This window comes from Chlamydotis macqueenii, unplaced genomic scaffold (genome assembly GCF_036417535.1).
Source record: "Chlamydotis macqueenii isolate bChlMac1 unplaced genomic scaffold, bChlMac1.mat HAP1_SCAFFOLD_200, whole genome shotgun sequence".
Lineage (NCBI taxonomy): Eukaryota > Metazoa > Chordata > Aves > Otidiformes > Otididae > Chlamydotis > Chlamydotis macqueenii.
This window is the reverse complement of record NW_028239092.1, coordinates 157,984-174,128: the sequence shown is the minus strand read 5'-3', so window position 1 is coordinate 174,128 and position 16,145 is coordinate 157,984. Positions and strand designations below refer to the sequence as shown.

At 43.9% G+C, this 16,145-nt stretch overlaps 1 long non-coding RNA gene across 1 annotated transcript; it reads right to left on the bottom strand.

Moving 5' to 3' along the window:
- Positions 1-2,416: 2,416 nt before the first annotated feature.
- LOC147596069 (uncharacterized) lies at positions 2,417-10,488 on the bottom strand. The gene is made up of 4 exons (XR_015261631.1): positions 10,346-10,488; positions 10,176-10,229; positions 9,973-10,074; positions 2,417-2,510 (listed from the first exon to the last, which is right to left on the bottom strand). It is a non-coding gene; the product is annotated as an uncharacterized LOC147596069 (long non-coding RNA).
- Between the last annotated feature and the right edge of the window lie 5,657 nt (positions 10,489-16,145).

Sequence of the window (16,145 nt, the reverse complement as noted above, 5' to 3'; positions counted from 1 at the left end):
GCTCCTGCTGCTCCTCACCGGACAGTGGCAGTGCATCTACAACACCACAGACATCGGGGCTCCGGGCTTTCCCTGACGAACCAGGCTTAGAAGTTTACTACCAGCTGAACCTGGGCGCCCACTGGAAAAAAAATCCCCAAATATCACAAACGTCAGACGATTGCTCCCACACCGAAAGTGCCAGCCAGTCAAGCTCTTGCTGCTCCTCACCGGCCATTCCCAGAGCATCTACAGCACCACAGACATCGGGGCTCCGGGCTTTCCCTGACGAACACACAGCTCTCTCTCTCGCTCTCTGGCATGCTCACACTCTCACACACACACTCTCACACACTGCATACTCAACCACTACCATATGTCTACAAAACACACCACCCATACACCTACCAACTAAAACCCACATCTCACACTCTCCAGCCTCACTCTAGCACCAGCCTCCTCCCACACACCAGCACCCTGCACCTTTCGCTCTCCCTGGGAACAGCATTCCCAGAGGCCTCAAAAAAAAATAGCCCTCCCTGCAAAAAAACCCCAGCCTGAGCCTGACCTCTGCCCCCAAACATTGGTGATGATCATTGCCTTGCAGAGCAGCCAGGACTGGGGAAAAAAATAAAAGCCCAGCTAGAAGAAAATAAAAGAAAAAATTTTAAGAGTAAATATTCCCCAACTTTTTTTTTTAATTTAAATTTTTTTTTGTGTATGTGTCTAACTGCCTGAAAAGGAAAACTCTGTCACACACACCCTAAAACCAAACACAAGAAACCTACTACCCACTCACAAACAAACTACAAACACTCAAAACACACTACAACTTCACTCACTACACATACCAACACTCACACTCTGGCAAGCCGATGCTCCCAAGAGCCTGCTGTAACCCACTATCTCCCTATGGCTGCAATGCTCCCCAAAAATCACAAGAAATCACAAGCCTCAAAACAAATAAAAGATACCCACCCCCCCAAACACACACACAAGAAAAACCCCACTAAATAAAATAAAACCAAAACCACACCACTATACCAGCAATAACCCCACCCCCTAGCCTATTCTGCACCCAGCCTTTGCAGACAACCATCACCTGACACACCATCCAGGATCCACAGCCAAAAAAAAAAAAAAAAAACCACCCACAATGAAACCCAGAAAAACCCCACAAACACACCCATCAAACCTCACAACAGGGGGTAGAATCCCTTCTACTCCACTTTTCTGCTTAGATTGCTCTGCCTAACATAATTCACAACACCACACACTAAGCATTAATACACTTCACAGCTAGACCTCTAGTAACATGGAAAACAATTACTCCCTCAAAAAGCACTCACTCTACCCTTGCTTCACCACAATAAGTCTAGTGACTTATCACCAATCCACCTAGCCCTGACTCTACACACCCCCCAGTCAGGGCAGCTCCAGCCAACCACACACATGCAGAGACAGACAATACACAAACCACATCAAACAACACACCTCAAAGGTCAAAAAGTTACCTGCAAGAAGAATGACCACCAGATGGAAAAATATCGCCAAGAAATAAGACCTGCAGGACCGTGACATGAATAACAGGAGACTGTGGCAGAGCCAGACCAAGAGTAGAACATCAGAGCCCCTAACAAGACCTTACTCTCAAACGAGAGAGGATGGACGCGCAAGAAGCCTGCACCCAAGACCTAGAGAACATCGGGATGCAGGGAAGAAGTCCCAGTCCATGAAAATGGACAGCAAGAGAACAGAGCTGCTCACGCAGCTGAGAACGACGCCAGATAAGAAGGTGGTCCCTAAACTTTCAAGAGACACGATGGGTCGATGATTTAGACTTGTAACGCCATAAAAGAGCCCGATCGGGAGTGCGCTGCTGACTATTGCCCTTTGACAGGGGAGCTACAGCAACCGTGCTCCGTGACCGTACGGATGACGCCTACACCAAAAGTGCCAGCACTGAAAGCTCGTGCTGCTCCTCGCCGGCCCTTGCCAGCGCCTCTACAGGCCCACAAACGTTATCCAGCCTAGAGACTGCATAAAAGGCAGACCGCCCCAGGCTGCAACACTCTTGCCCAGCGTACACTGACCAGTAACGTCTCCCCCTTCACCTTCCCGAGAGAGACTGTTCCCAGGGAGCCCTCTTCCTCCCATCAATTTACTACACCCTCCCTGCAGTTTTCAACCTTGTTCCCTCCTCGGCTGTGGTCCCTCAACTTAGCTCTCAAATGGCCAGAAATCAGATTCCATCCTCAAAAGAACAACCCCATGCTAACTAAGATGGCGCTTCCTCGCCCAGCTCCTCATCACCATCTGCAAAAAAAAAAACCCCAAAAATAAAACCTACCAAACAGCACCGCCCTTCAACATCACACCACTTACCACCAATCTCTTCTATGGCACTCTCCTCCTCAAAAGCGCCGCAGTGCTCTGCTCACCGGCTCCACTCATTGCCAAGAAGTCCGACGCCGCAACTGCCGCTCGTGGTGCTTCAGATGCTGAGAGACGCAAAGCTCAACTTACTTTTTCTGGGGTGTAGGTAGAAAAAAATAGGTGTCATACCAAGCTAACTAGAAAAGTATGTCATTACATGCAATGACAACATTATCAAAAACCACCTGCTTCAGCTTCCTACAAGAAAACAAATGCTCCAGGCTTCATTTCTAGCAAGACCATGCATGCTATCTAACTTCTACCACAGCTACGTTCTGGACAGGGCTGAATGACAAATGTAGCAGAACGTGGTGGCTCGCACACGTGGCCGACAGAGGCACGGAGCTCCTGGCACTGCGTCCTGGTGTCTGCTCTGTCAGGGAGGGCTCAGATGGACCAGCCACTCCTTGCTGGCGGCACCTGCCTGTGATTCACTCCTCAGTCCCCTCCAGCAGCCATGCCCAGGCGGCCCCCTTTACAGCTGGAGGCCCCTCATACAGCAGGGCCAGGCCCACCCTCAGCCTCACTGGACCTGTTACATGACATAAACGTTGAAAATTAAATATCAGTATAAGGTGATTCTTGCTAACTGTAGAACTGTAGTCACATAGGTTAAATTTTATACGAAATCTATTTGTCCTTAGAGGGAGTGGGACCCTAGAGATATTATAATACGCATTTGTTAGAAGCTAGCCTAGCATATCTTTAATACAATGGTAAGTCCCAAACACCCCCAAACACCACCTGCAGAAATAGGCCCTGAGCCATCACTTTGGAGCCAGGAAAATCAAGGAGCATCGCGACCTGTTCTCAAGACCAGATATGGAGATTTCAAGGAGGAGTTTGACCAGCAAATTCGAGGAGGGGGCGTTTTGACGACCACCGAGACCACCAAAAGACCCTCGACTCAAAAGACTGGGCATGCGCGAGTGGGTAGGGAAATGATGTAATGGTTTCTCAGAAAATTTATGTTTATGCATATTATTTCTTGGAATTTAATGAATATGTATAATTAATGTGTATTTAACCCGTGCTGTTGATCAAATGGGTGCGCACGCTAGGTGGAGCGATCCCCCGTGCGCCCAGCGCTGCAATAAAGAAGTGCCTGCTTCTTAACTTCTCATTGCTGTTAAGGAGTTTTATTCCGGATTTCGGTAACAGTTTTGGCGACCCAGGTGGGACCTTGCGAGTGAGACTGAACGAGATCGAGTGTTGATCGAACTCCAGCCGGCACCGAGGTATTCTCGTGGAGACCCATCGCTCTCGACTCACAAAGCTCCTCGCAACGTTCCCTGGAGAAAAGGGTAAGGCACTTCTTCTTTGAAATCTGTCTGCTCTGGATAGCCTGCCCGTAAGGCGCGGCGAAAGCTTCGCAGGGTTGGGGCTTAGAGGGTACCCGTTTGGTTTGGAAGCCTAGGCGTCTGCCCGTAAGTCATAAGCGAAAGCTATTGCTGGGTTGGACATTTGTGTATTTGGGACAATTGTCATTTGCATTTGTTTGGTTTTTGTATTTGGGACAATTGTCATTTGCATTTATCTGGTATTTGGCATTTAGTCTAAATTGTTTAAGAGTAAGAGTATGGGGAGTATTGGTAAGATTTGTACATAGCTTGGAAAGGGGCCCCAGGGTGTTTTAGAAGTGATTTACAAGCTGGTAATTGTTGCTTCAGTGCGTTTTGTTTTGTTTTGTTTTGTTTTGTTTTTAAGTCTGTATGCATGTGTTGCAGTGTACGGGACTTGAATGATATACAGTATTGCATTTGGGGTTTTAAACTTTTCTTGGTGACGGGATTGACTTTGTTTGTAGAACAGTGTTATTGTCTTTTTGGTACCAAAAACTCCTTTGTAAAATATGGGAAAACACATATCTTCTATGTCTACCTCAATGGTAGGGGAAATATTAATGAAGTCTCCACTGGGATGTGTTCTTAAACATTGGGAGGATATAAGGGGAGACCCAGTAACTAGAAAAAAAAAAAAAAAAAAAATTGATCCAATATTTTACAGTTGATGTTATCTTGTAGAAGGGAAGGAAAGTGAGATGTGGTCCCCGATGTTGATTTGTTCTTTACTTTGGGAAATCATCCCAAGTGGCAGAAAGATTGCAGATACGTCCCCAAGGATCCGATGGTTTTGGCATAAAAAAAAAAAAAAAAAAAAAAAAATAAAAAAGGAAAAAGGTTGAAAAGATCCTGGCTTGTAGTATAGAAAGTGATGTTTAAAATGTGGAACTGAAGAGGAAAACATAGAATTCATGTGTTAAATTTCTGTGTTAAATTTCTGTATTATCTTTATGTGTGGTCTGGAAGTGTTGATGCAGGTTTAACAAATGAAACAGTAGAAAAAGGGGCCAGAACACCGAACCCCCGGTGGGAGCTGTAGAGTGGGACAGTTGAATTATGAGGGTTTCAGTCCTATTGCAGGGAGAACTGGAAGCTGACAAGACCAGATAGAACAAGGAGCGGCTCAAGCCTTGCCCCCTACCACTTTGACAAGCAGTAGGGGAACAAACCGGGGATGAGATCGGGGTGTGGTAGAGGAATGGATAAAATAACTGCAATAGGAGAGAGATTGGGAATATCAGTGTGCAAAGTGTGAAGCATGGTGGCACTGGAAAAATGAATGTCCTTATTCTGAAAAAGAAAAAAAAAAAAACTGGCAGCACAGCAGATGCCTGTGTCAGAGGTGCAAAGAGGACTGGGGGAGAATTCCGCAGCAGAACCCCTGGTTACAATCCAGCTGGGGACCCAAACCATGGATTTTCTATTTTGATACTGGAGCTATTCATTTTAAGTACTGGTAGAAGAAAATTGAGTAAAAAGTATGTAGACAAAATTGGTGCCACAGGGAAAGCTGAAAATAATTTTTTCATTCAATCCTTAACTTTAAGGTGGGTAAAAATGGGGAACTGGCCAATTTTTATACATGCCAGAGTGTCCTGTTGCCTTAGTGGGGAGAGATTTATTGAGCAAATTGAAAGCACAAATTAATTTTTAAAACTGTGACATTCAATTAAACATACCCTAATCAAAAGCCAGAGAGGCAAGAATTTTTATGTTGCAGACAACTTCAGAGCCATATGAAATCCCTCAAGAAGTGGACAATGCAGTAACCCTTTGGTGTGGGCTGGCGAAGTTCCCGGACATTCAAAAGCAGCAGAACCGGTAAAGATTTTTCTAAAGGAGAGCACCAAACTGGTAAGACAAAACCAGTACCCTTTAAAATTAGAAGCTAGAAGAGGCCTTGAGAAAATGATTGAAAATTTTTTAAAAAAATATCGACTATTAGTCAAATGTGAATCAGAATTCAATACTCCCATTTTACCTGTGAAAAAGCCAGAAAGTGAGGAATATAGGTTAGTACAAGATTTTAATAGCAATAAATTTAATAGTTCAAGATATTCACCCCTTAGTGGCAAACCTGTATCCTTGTTGACAGCTTTAAAAGAAAATCACAAGTGGTTCACTGTATTGAACTTATAGGATGCCTTTTTCTGTATTCTTCTTGACAAAAATAGTCAGGCATATTTTGCCTTTGAACTGGAAAATCCCACAACTGGGCAGAAGACTCAGCTCACCTGGGCAGTGCTACCTCAAGGATTTAAAAATAGCCCAATGATCTTTGGAAATCAATTGGCTAAGGAATTAGAAACATGCAAAATAATTTATCCTGAAAGACTGGTGTTGCAATATGTAGATGATATTTTAATAGCCACAGAAACCAGAGAAGAATATTTCAACTTGACTACTAACCTGCTAAATTTCTTGGGCCAAAGTGATAACAGATTTTCCAAGAAGAAAGCACAGATTGGAAAAGAGACTGTCATGTATTTGGGATTTGAAATCACACAGGGACAAAGACAACTTGGAAATGAGAGAAAAGAGGCAATTTGCCAAATGCCGGAGCCAAAAGGAGCTAAGGAGCTGCGAACGTTTCTGGGAATGGCTGGCTGGTGTCACCTGTGGATTAAAGGAATTGAAGGAGGGACCCCTTGTGTGAGAACCTGAAGCTCGAAAGGCATTCCAGAATGTAAAGGTAGTTCTGATGTTCACTCCTGCTCTAGGGTTGCCCGATTTAACCAAACCCTTTGAACTGTTTGTTCATGAAAGACAACATTCGGCCCTCAGAAGAATGCTTTCTCAGAAAAATGGAGAATGAAGAAGACCGGTTGGTTATTTCTCCAAACAATTGGACAATGTTAGCTAAGGATGACCAGGTTGTCTATGGGCTGTAGCAGCAACTGTCCTCCTGACTTAAGAAGCTTGTAAGCTGACAACGGGACACCCAAGAACAGCTTATGTACCGCATATGGTACTTTCTGTTCTGGAACAGAAAGGAGGACACTGGTTATCCCCAAGCAGGATGCTCAAACATCACATTGTCCTGTTGGAACAAGATGATGTCAAATCAAAAACAACTACAACAATAAATCCTGCCATCTTTTTAAGTTCAATAGAAGAAGAAGTTCTAAGTCATGACTGCCTACAGACCATCAAACAAGTTTATTCCAGCAGAAGTAACAGAAGAGTGAACATACCTGACCCAGAATTCGAGATATGTACTGATGGAAGCAGCCTCATGAGAAATGGAAGAAGATTGGCTGGATATGCAATAACAACAACAAACTCTGTTATTGATGCAAAGCCGCTCTCAGTGAACACCTCAGCACAAAAGGCTGAATTGATAACTAGCCCTCATAAAAGCCCTAAAATGGACAGAACATAAAAAGTGAATATATGGACTGATTTAAAGTATGCTTTTGGAGTAGTACATGCCCATGGAGCCACATGGAAAGAAAGAGGAATGCTTGACAGCACAAGGAACATCCATTAAACACCAAGAAGAAATTCTGCAATTGCTCCAAGTGGTGCAGAAACACAAAGAAGTTGCAGTAATGCACTGCAAAGCCCACCAATTTGGGAATTACCCAGTGAATATTGGAAATAAATTAGTCAATAAAAAGGCAAAGGAGAGAGCAGAAAAAGGCATCATGACAATAATACCAGTTAAAGAAGTGAAATTTGAGCAACAAACCCCAAATTACAGTAAGGTTGATTTGGAATTAGCTAAATCAATTCAAATAAATATGAAAAATGATCATTAGTCCTAAAAATCAAGTTGTGGTCTCACCACAATCAAAGCTAAAAGCATAGAAAAATTCATTGGGAAATAGAGGCAATGATCAGTGATTTAAGAAGACAGGTGATTAGTGTTAGGATGATAAAGCTAATAAAATCAGTAACAAAAAGTGTGAAACTTGTTTAAAGAATAACCCTAGAAATATTAAATAACCACCCCCAAGAACCATATATATGGGAAACTTGCCTGAAAATTATTGGCAGATTGATTTTTTCAGAATTGCCACAACAAAATGGATATAGATATCTATTGGTATTAGTAAATATGGCCAAAAGATTTTTTTCTGTCGCACCAATAGGCAAGAGAAGTGGCTAAAAATATGTTAAAAGAAATAATATCATGGTTTGGAATCCCCAAAAGAATATAATCAAATAGAGGTCCTCATTTTGTGTCTGAAATTATTCAAATATTGAGGAAAATTCTGGGAATCAAATTGAATTTACACACTCCTTGAAGGCCACAATCTAATAGACAAGAAAAATTTGTCAGAAAATATCTTTAAAATGGCCTCATGCTTTTCCTTAAGCACTTCCGAGAATCAAGATTCAATCCAGATCTAGGACTAAAATTAGTCCATATGTTAATGTATGGAAAATCTTATCAGACTCTAACCCTTGTTCAAAATGTGACTGCTACTGGGGATAATGAAATGGAATTGTATTTGATATCCCTTGGAAGAACTCTGATATGGATATGGAACTGCCACAGAGCCTCTTTCTTTAGATTCCCCAGTTCATAATTTTTAACCAGGAGATTATGTGTACCTGAAAATTTGGGAATCAGAAACTCTTCAATAAAAATGGAAAGAACCATATCAGGTGCTTCTAGCAATATATACAGCCCCTAAATTTGAAGATATTGATTCTTGGATTCATTATTTGAGAGTCAAGAAGCACAGCCTCCAAAACAGAAACAATGGATTTCTAAAGAAACATGTAATTTAAAGTTAACAGTCTCTCATTTTTAATGAATTAGACAAAATCATATCAAAAATAATGAAATCTATCAAAGGAATTTTATTAGTAATGTTAATAATACTTTTTGGTTTACTGATTATGGAGATTAGTTATAAGTAAATGAGACTTATTGAAAAAAATTAAATAAGTCTCAAAGGGGGGAAATGTTACATGACATAAACGTTGAAAATTAAATATCAGTATGAGGTGATTCTTGCTAACTGTAGAACTGTAGTCACATAGGTTAAATTTTATACGAAATCTATTTGTCCTTAGAGGGAGTGGGACCCTAGAGATATTATAATACGCATTTGTTAGAAGCTAGCCTAGCATATCTTTAATACAATGGTAAGTCCCAAACACCCCCAAACACCACCTGCAGAAATAGGCCCTGAGCCATCACTTTGGAGCCAGGAAAATCAAGCAGCACCGCGACCTGTTCTCAAGACCAGATATGGAGATTTCAAGGAGGAGTTTGACCAGCGAATTCGAGGAGGGGGCGTTTTGACGACCACCAAGACCACCAAAAGACCCTCAACTCAAAAGACTGGGCATGCGCGAGTGGGTAGGGAAATGATGTAATGGTTTCTCAGAAAATTTATGTTTATGCATATTATTTCTTGGAATTTAATGAATATGTATAATTAATGTGTATTTAACCCGTGCTGTTGATCAAATGGGTGCGCACGCTAGGTGGAGCGATCCCCTGTGCGCCCAGCGCTGCAATAAAGAAGTGCCTGCTTCTTAACTTCTCATTGCTGTTAAGGAGTTTTATTCCGGATTTCGGTAACAGACCCATCTGGGGCTGCCCCACCTCCAGCCCCAGCTGGAGCCCATCAGGAGCAGGGGCCCTTGCCAAAGCCCCACAGCACATCACCCCCTTCCCTGTGCCTGTCCTCAGCCATCAGCTCTGCACCCAGGGGCTGCAAACACATCCAGGGGCACAGAGGACATCACAGACAGTGAGATACAGAACAGAAAAAAAAAACAGTGACAGTATGCAAGACAAAGAGATAGAGAAAGAAAGATAAGAAAAGAAAGAGAGAGATAGAAAGGCAGAGGCACAGGGCAGGCATGCAGAGGCGCAAAGAAAAGCAGGCCAGAAAACAGGCTGGAGAAATTAGTTGGGGGGAGAAGACGGATGCAGATCAGGACAAAGAGATGGAAAAGGCAAAAACAGCAATGGGCCGCAGGACAGAGACAGAGGACAAACAAAGGAAGGAAAGGGAGCAGAACAAAAGTGCAGGGATACAAAACAAAAGGAAGCGGTAGAACAAGAGATTTAAAGGGAGAGAGAAAGGGGGAAGAGCATACAAGAACAGACAGAAGAGGAGAGGTAGAAGGAAACAATAACAACAACAACAAATCACAGCAGCTTGGGAAAGGTAGGGGTCACGGGAGCGGCAGGGAAGGACAGGGACGCACAAGAGAGGAGGCAGAGCCCCAGGGGCCGGGGACTCACCACAGCTCTCACTCCCGGCACTGCTGGGAGAATCTGACAGGTCAGATGCTGCTTTCTGCTTCTCTCCTCTTCTGTAACTCCGACCACTTGGCTGTCCTCCACCTAAGAGAATACGTGGGTGTCCTACAGCTCTTAGACAAAAAGCTTCCTAGACACGTAGCCACCCACCCACGCTCGCTCGCTCGCGCGCTATGTGGCCGTACCGTGCTTCAGGTTCCACGTACAGACTGTGCAGTGCGCACTGGCGGTCTGGCCTGCTGAAGAGTACAAAGAGGGATCCTTCCTCACCCGGAGAGGCAGGCTAGGCTCTCTCTGGCCTGCAGCGGGAGGCAGCTGCTGGCTGGCTGGCCTTTGGTTTCTTCTTCTTCTTTACCTTTCTGTGGCCTCTCCAGCTTCAGCTGCAGCAGCTCCTCTCCACAGGCAGTAAGCGCTCCATCCGTTCATTTTCGCTCCCGCACCGCCAGGAGAGCGCGGCCAGGCAGAGACAGCCCACACAAGCCTGAGGCGAGTGCAGTCAACAGCGTTTCCAAGGGAGGAACGGACAGCCACGGCCTCTGGGAGAGGGAAAGAAGAAGCAGCGACCGTTATTACCGCACGCGGCCCCTGGCCGGAGCGCCTGCTGCCGCAGGGGATTCTCCAGATACACTGAGGTCCCCCCTCGCAGCCTTCAGGGCAGGGCGTGGCCCGGTGCTACGGGACAGGCTTCAGGGGACGCGCCGGAGCGGCGGGCAGCTGCACGGGGCCGGGGGAGGCTCGGGGGGAGCTCTGGCGAGCTGGGGAGGTGCCCGGCGTCTCCGCCCGGGAGGGGGGGCCCCCTCCTGCCCCTCTTCCCTTCTCTCTGCTCTCGGGTCACTCCCCGGGGCTGCCCTCGCCCGGCTCGGCTCCGAGCGGGCGGCTTGAGGCTCCCCGGGCGGGCAGGAGACAGCGCTGCAGCCACGAAAGGGGCTCGCTCACCTCACGGGTGCCCTCGGTACTCACCCGTCACCGCCGCCGGGACCCGCCGGCCGCACACCGCCATGCTGCTCCCGGCCGCATGCGCAGTCCGAAGGCCGAACACAGTGCCTGCCGGGAGAAGGGCAGAGCACTGCGCATGCGCGACTCCCGAGCTGCAGTTCCCGCTTTCCGTCACCAGGTGGCAGCAGCCCCCCACCGCTCCGGGCCTGGGTGTTCAGCCGGACGAGCCACGGCCGGTTCCTCCCTCCCGTTCGCGCCGTCCGCAGCCGGTCACCCCTTCCCGGGGCACGGCTGCCCCTTCCCCCCGCGCAGCCTGGGCAGTGACATTTGTGGCCTCTGTACCAAAAAGCGTCCCCGTGGGAGGGGGAGAGAATGAGAAGGGTGAAAGTGAGGAAACTCGTGGGTTGAGATGAAAACAGTTTAACAATTAAGAAGAAACAAACCACCACCAATAGCCCTTGTGAGGAAAGGAGAGAACAATAAATGCCCAGAAAGAGAAGTGATAAAACTGAAAACAATTGCAAATTATCAATTAAAACAACTGAGATGGAGTGAGGTGCAGGGAAGCAGGTGGGAGGTTTCAGTTTGGGGGTGGTGGGGGGCAGGCATCACCCCAGGGTCTGCAGGCAGAGGGGTTACGGGGGGCAGGGTCAAATACGGGGAGGCAGAGCAGGGGTGGAGGGGGGAGTGAGGGCATGAGACAGGAGGGCAGGGGTTGCGAGGGTGCCGGGGGGGGGGGGGGGGGGGGGGGGGGTGTGGAGAAATAGCAAAAAACCTCAAAGAGCTAAGGGGAGGGACCAAGGGAGCCAGACACAGAGAGAATGATACAGACAAAAGCGGGCTATGGCACAGAAAGGGAAGAAATTAAAACAAAGGGACAGGGACCTGGAGTAACTTAATCTAATGTAAGAAAGAAAAGGTGTATGTAGGACACAGGGCAGAGAGAGAGGAACTGAAAAATCAGGGACATGGACCTGGACATAGAGAGATTGGGGGGTGGGAACTGTGAAAGGCTAAAAGGCAGATGAGGAGAAATTTTGAAAGTTGTGATAGGAAGACAGACAGATAAATGGAAAAAAAATGGGCAGCAGAGAGAAAAAGAAAGCAAAGAGGTAGAAGGAGAGAGGGAGAGGTATAGGGAAGTAAAAAAAACCTACAGCAGTGAGAGAAAGAGAGGGAGAGGCAGGGGGTGTTACCGAAATCCGGAATAAAACTCCTTAACAGCAACGAGAAGTTAAGAAGCAGGCACTTCTTTATTGCAGCGCTGGGCGCACGGGGGATCGCTCCACCTAGCGTGCGCACCCATTTGATCAACAGCACGGGTTAAATACACATTAATTATACATATTCATTAAATTCCAAGAAATAATATGCATAAACATAAATTTTCTGAGAAACCATTACATCATTTCCCTACCCACTCGCGCATGCCCAGTCTTTTGAGTCGAGGGTCTTTTGGTGGTCTTGGTGGTCGTCAAAACGCCCCCTCCTCGAATTCGCTGGTCAAACTCCTCCTTGAAATCTCCATATCTGGTCTTGAGAACAGGTCGTGGTGCTGCTTGATTTTCCTGGCTCCAAAGTGATGGCTCAGGGCCTATTTCTGCAGGTGGTGTTTGGGGGTGTTTGGGACTTACCATTGTATTAAAGATATGCTAGGCTAGCTTCTAACAAATGCGTATTATAAGATCTCTAGGGTCCCACTCCCTTTAGGAACAAACGAATTTTATGAAGATTTAACCTATGTGACTACAGTTCTATAGTTAGCAAGAATCACCTCATATTGATATTTAATTTTCAATGTTTATGTCATGTAACATTTCCCCCCTTTGAGACTTATTTAATTTTTTTCAATAAGTCTCATTTACTTATAACTAATCTCCATAATCAGTAAACCAAAAAGTATTATTAACATTACTAATAAAATTCCTTTGATAGATTTCATTATTTTGATATGATTTTGTCTAATTCATTAAAAATGAGAGACTGTTAACTTTAAATGACATGTTTCTTTAGAAATCCATTGTTTCTGTTTTGGAGGCTGTGCTTCTTGACTCTCAAATAATGAATCCAAGAATCAATATCTTCAAATTTAGGGGCTGTATATATTGCTAGAAGCACCTGATATGGTTCTTTCCATTTTTATTGAAGAGTTTCTGATTCCCAAATTTTCAGGTACACGTAATCTCCTGGTTAAAATGATGAACTGGGGAATCTAAAGAAAGAGGCTCTGTGGCAGTTCCATATCCATATCAGAGTTCTTCCAAGGGATATCAAATACAATTCCATTTCATTATCCCCAGTAGCAGTCACATTTTGAACAAGGGTTAGAGTCTGATAAGATTTTCCATACATTAACATATGGACTAATTTTAGTCCTAGATCTGGATTGAATCTTGATTCTCGGAAGTGCTTAAGGAAGAGCATGAGGCCATTTTAAAGATATTTTCTGACAAATTTTACTTGTCTATTAGATTGTGGCCTTCAAGGAGTGTGTAAATTCAATTTGATTCCCAGAATTTTCCTCAATATTTGAATAATTTCAGACACAAAATGAGGACCTCTATTTGATTATATTCTTTTGGGGATTCCAAACCATGATATTATTTCTTTTAACATATTTTTAGCCACTTCTCTTGCCTATTGGTGCGACAGGAAAAGAAAATCTTTTGGCCATATTTACTAATACCAATAGATATCTATATCCATTTTGTTGTGGCAATTCTGAAAAATCAATCTGCCAATAATTTTCAGGCAAGTTTCCCATATATATGGTTCCTGGGGGTGGTTATTTAATATTTCTCGGGTTATTCTTTAAACAAGTTTCACACTTTTTGTTACTGATTTTATTAGCTTTATCATCCTAACACTAATCACCTGTCTTAAATCACTGATCATTGCCTCTGTTTCCCAATGAATTTTTCTATGCTTTTAGCTTTGATTGCGGTGAGACCACAACTTGATTTTTAGGACTAATGATCATTTTTCATATTTATTTGAATTGATTTAGCTAATTCCAAATCAACCTTACTGTAATTTGGGGTTTGTTGCTCAAATTTCACTTCTTTAACTGGTATTATTGTCATGATGCCTTTTTCTGCTCTCTCCTTTGCCTTTTTATTGACTAATTTATTTCCAATATTCACTGGGAAATTCCCAAATTGGTGGGCTTTGCAGTGCATTATTGCAGCTTCTTTGGGTTTCTGCACCACTTGGAGCAATTGCAGAATTTCTTCTTGGTGTTTAATGGATGTTCCTTGTGCTGTCAGCATTCCTCTTTCTTTCCATGTGGCTCCATGGGCATGTACTACTCCAAAAGCATACTTTAAATCAGTCCATATATTCACTTTTTATGTTCTGTCCATTTTAGGGCTTTTATGAGGGCTAGTTATCAATTCCGCCTTTTGTGCTGAGGTGTTCACTGAGAGCGGCTTTGCATCAATAACAGAGTTTGTTATTGTTATTGTATATCCAGCCAATCTTCTTCCATTTCTCACGAGGCTGCTTCCATCAGTACATATCTCGAATTCTGGGTCAGGTATGTTCACTCTTCTGTTACTTCTGCTGGAATAAACTTGTTTGATGGTCTGTAGACAGTCATGACTTAGAACTTCTTCTTCTATTGAACTTAAAAAGATGGCAGGATTTATTGTTGTAGTTGTTTTTGATTTGACATCATCTTGTTCCAACAGGACAATGTGATGTTTGAGCATCCTGCTTGGGGATAACCAGTGTCCTCCTTTCTGTTCCAGAACAGAAAGTACCATATGCGGTACATAAGCTGTTCTTGGGTGTCCCGTTGTCAGCTTACAAGCTTCTTAAGTCAGGAGGACAGTTGCTGCTACAGCCCATAGACAACCTGGTCATCCTTAGCTAACATTGTCCAATTGTTTGGAGAAATAACCAACCGGTCTTCTTCATTCTCCATTTTTCTGAGAAAGCATTCTTCTGAGGGCCGAATGTTGTCTTTCATGAACAAACAGTTCAAAGGGTTTGGTTAAATCGGGCAACCCTAGAGCAGGAGTGAACATCAGAGCTACCTTTACATTCTGGAATGCCTTTCGAGCTTCAGGTTCTCACACAAGGGGTCCCTCCTTCAATTCCTTTAATCCACAGGTGACACCAGCCAGCCATTCCCAGAAACGTTCGCAGCTCCTTAGCTCCTTTTGGCTCCGGCATTTGGCAAATTGCCTCTTTTCTCTCATTTCCAAGTTGTCTTTGTCCCTGTGTGATTTCAAATCCCAAATACATGACAGTCTCTTTTCCAATCTGTGCTTTCTTCTTGGAAAATCTGTTATCACTTTGGCCCAAGAAATTTAGCAGGTTAGTAGTCAAGTTGAAATATTCTTCTCTGGTTTCTGTGGCTATTAAAATATCATCTACATATTGCAACACCAGTCTTTCAGGATAAATTATTTTGCATGTTTCTAATTCCTTAGCCAATTGATTTCCAAAGATCATTGGGCTATTTTTAAATCCTTGAGGTAGCACTGCCCAGGTGAGCCGAGTCTTCTGCCCAGTTGTGGGATTTTGCAGTTCAAAGGCAAAATATGCCTGACTATTTTTGTCAAGAAGAATACAGAAAAAGGCATCCTATAAGTTCAATACAGTGAACCACTTGTGATTTTCTTTTAAAGCTGTCAACAAGGATACAGGTTTGCCACTAAGGGGTGAATATCTTGAACTATTAAATTTATTGCTATTAAAATCTTGTACTAACCTATATTCCTCACTTTCTGGCTTTTTCACAGGTAAAATGGGAGTATTGAATTCTGATTCACATTCGACTAAGAGTCGATATTTTTTAAAAAATTTTCAATCATTTTCTCAAGGCCTCTTCTAGCTTCTAATTTTAAAGGGTACTGGTTTTGTCTTACCAGTTTGGTGCTCTCCTTTAGAAAAATCTTTACCGGTTCTGCTGCTTTTGAATGTCCGGGAACTTCGCCAGCCCACACCTAAGGGTTACTGCATTGTCCACTTCTTGAGGGATTTCATATGGCTCTGAAGTTGTCTGCAACATAAAAATTCTTGCCTCTCTGGCTTTTGATTAGGGTATATTTAATTGAATGTCACAGTTTTAAAAATTAATTTGTGCTTTCAATTTGCTCAATAAATCTCTCCCCACTAAGGCAACAGGACACTCTGGTATATATAAAAATTGGCCAGTTCCCCATTTTTACCCACCTTAAAGTTAAGGATTGAATGAAAAAATTATTTTCAGC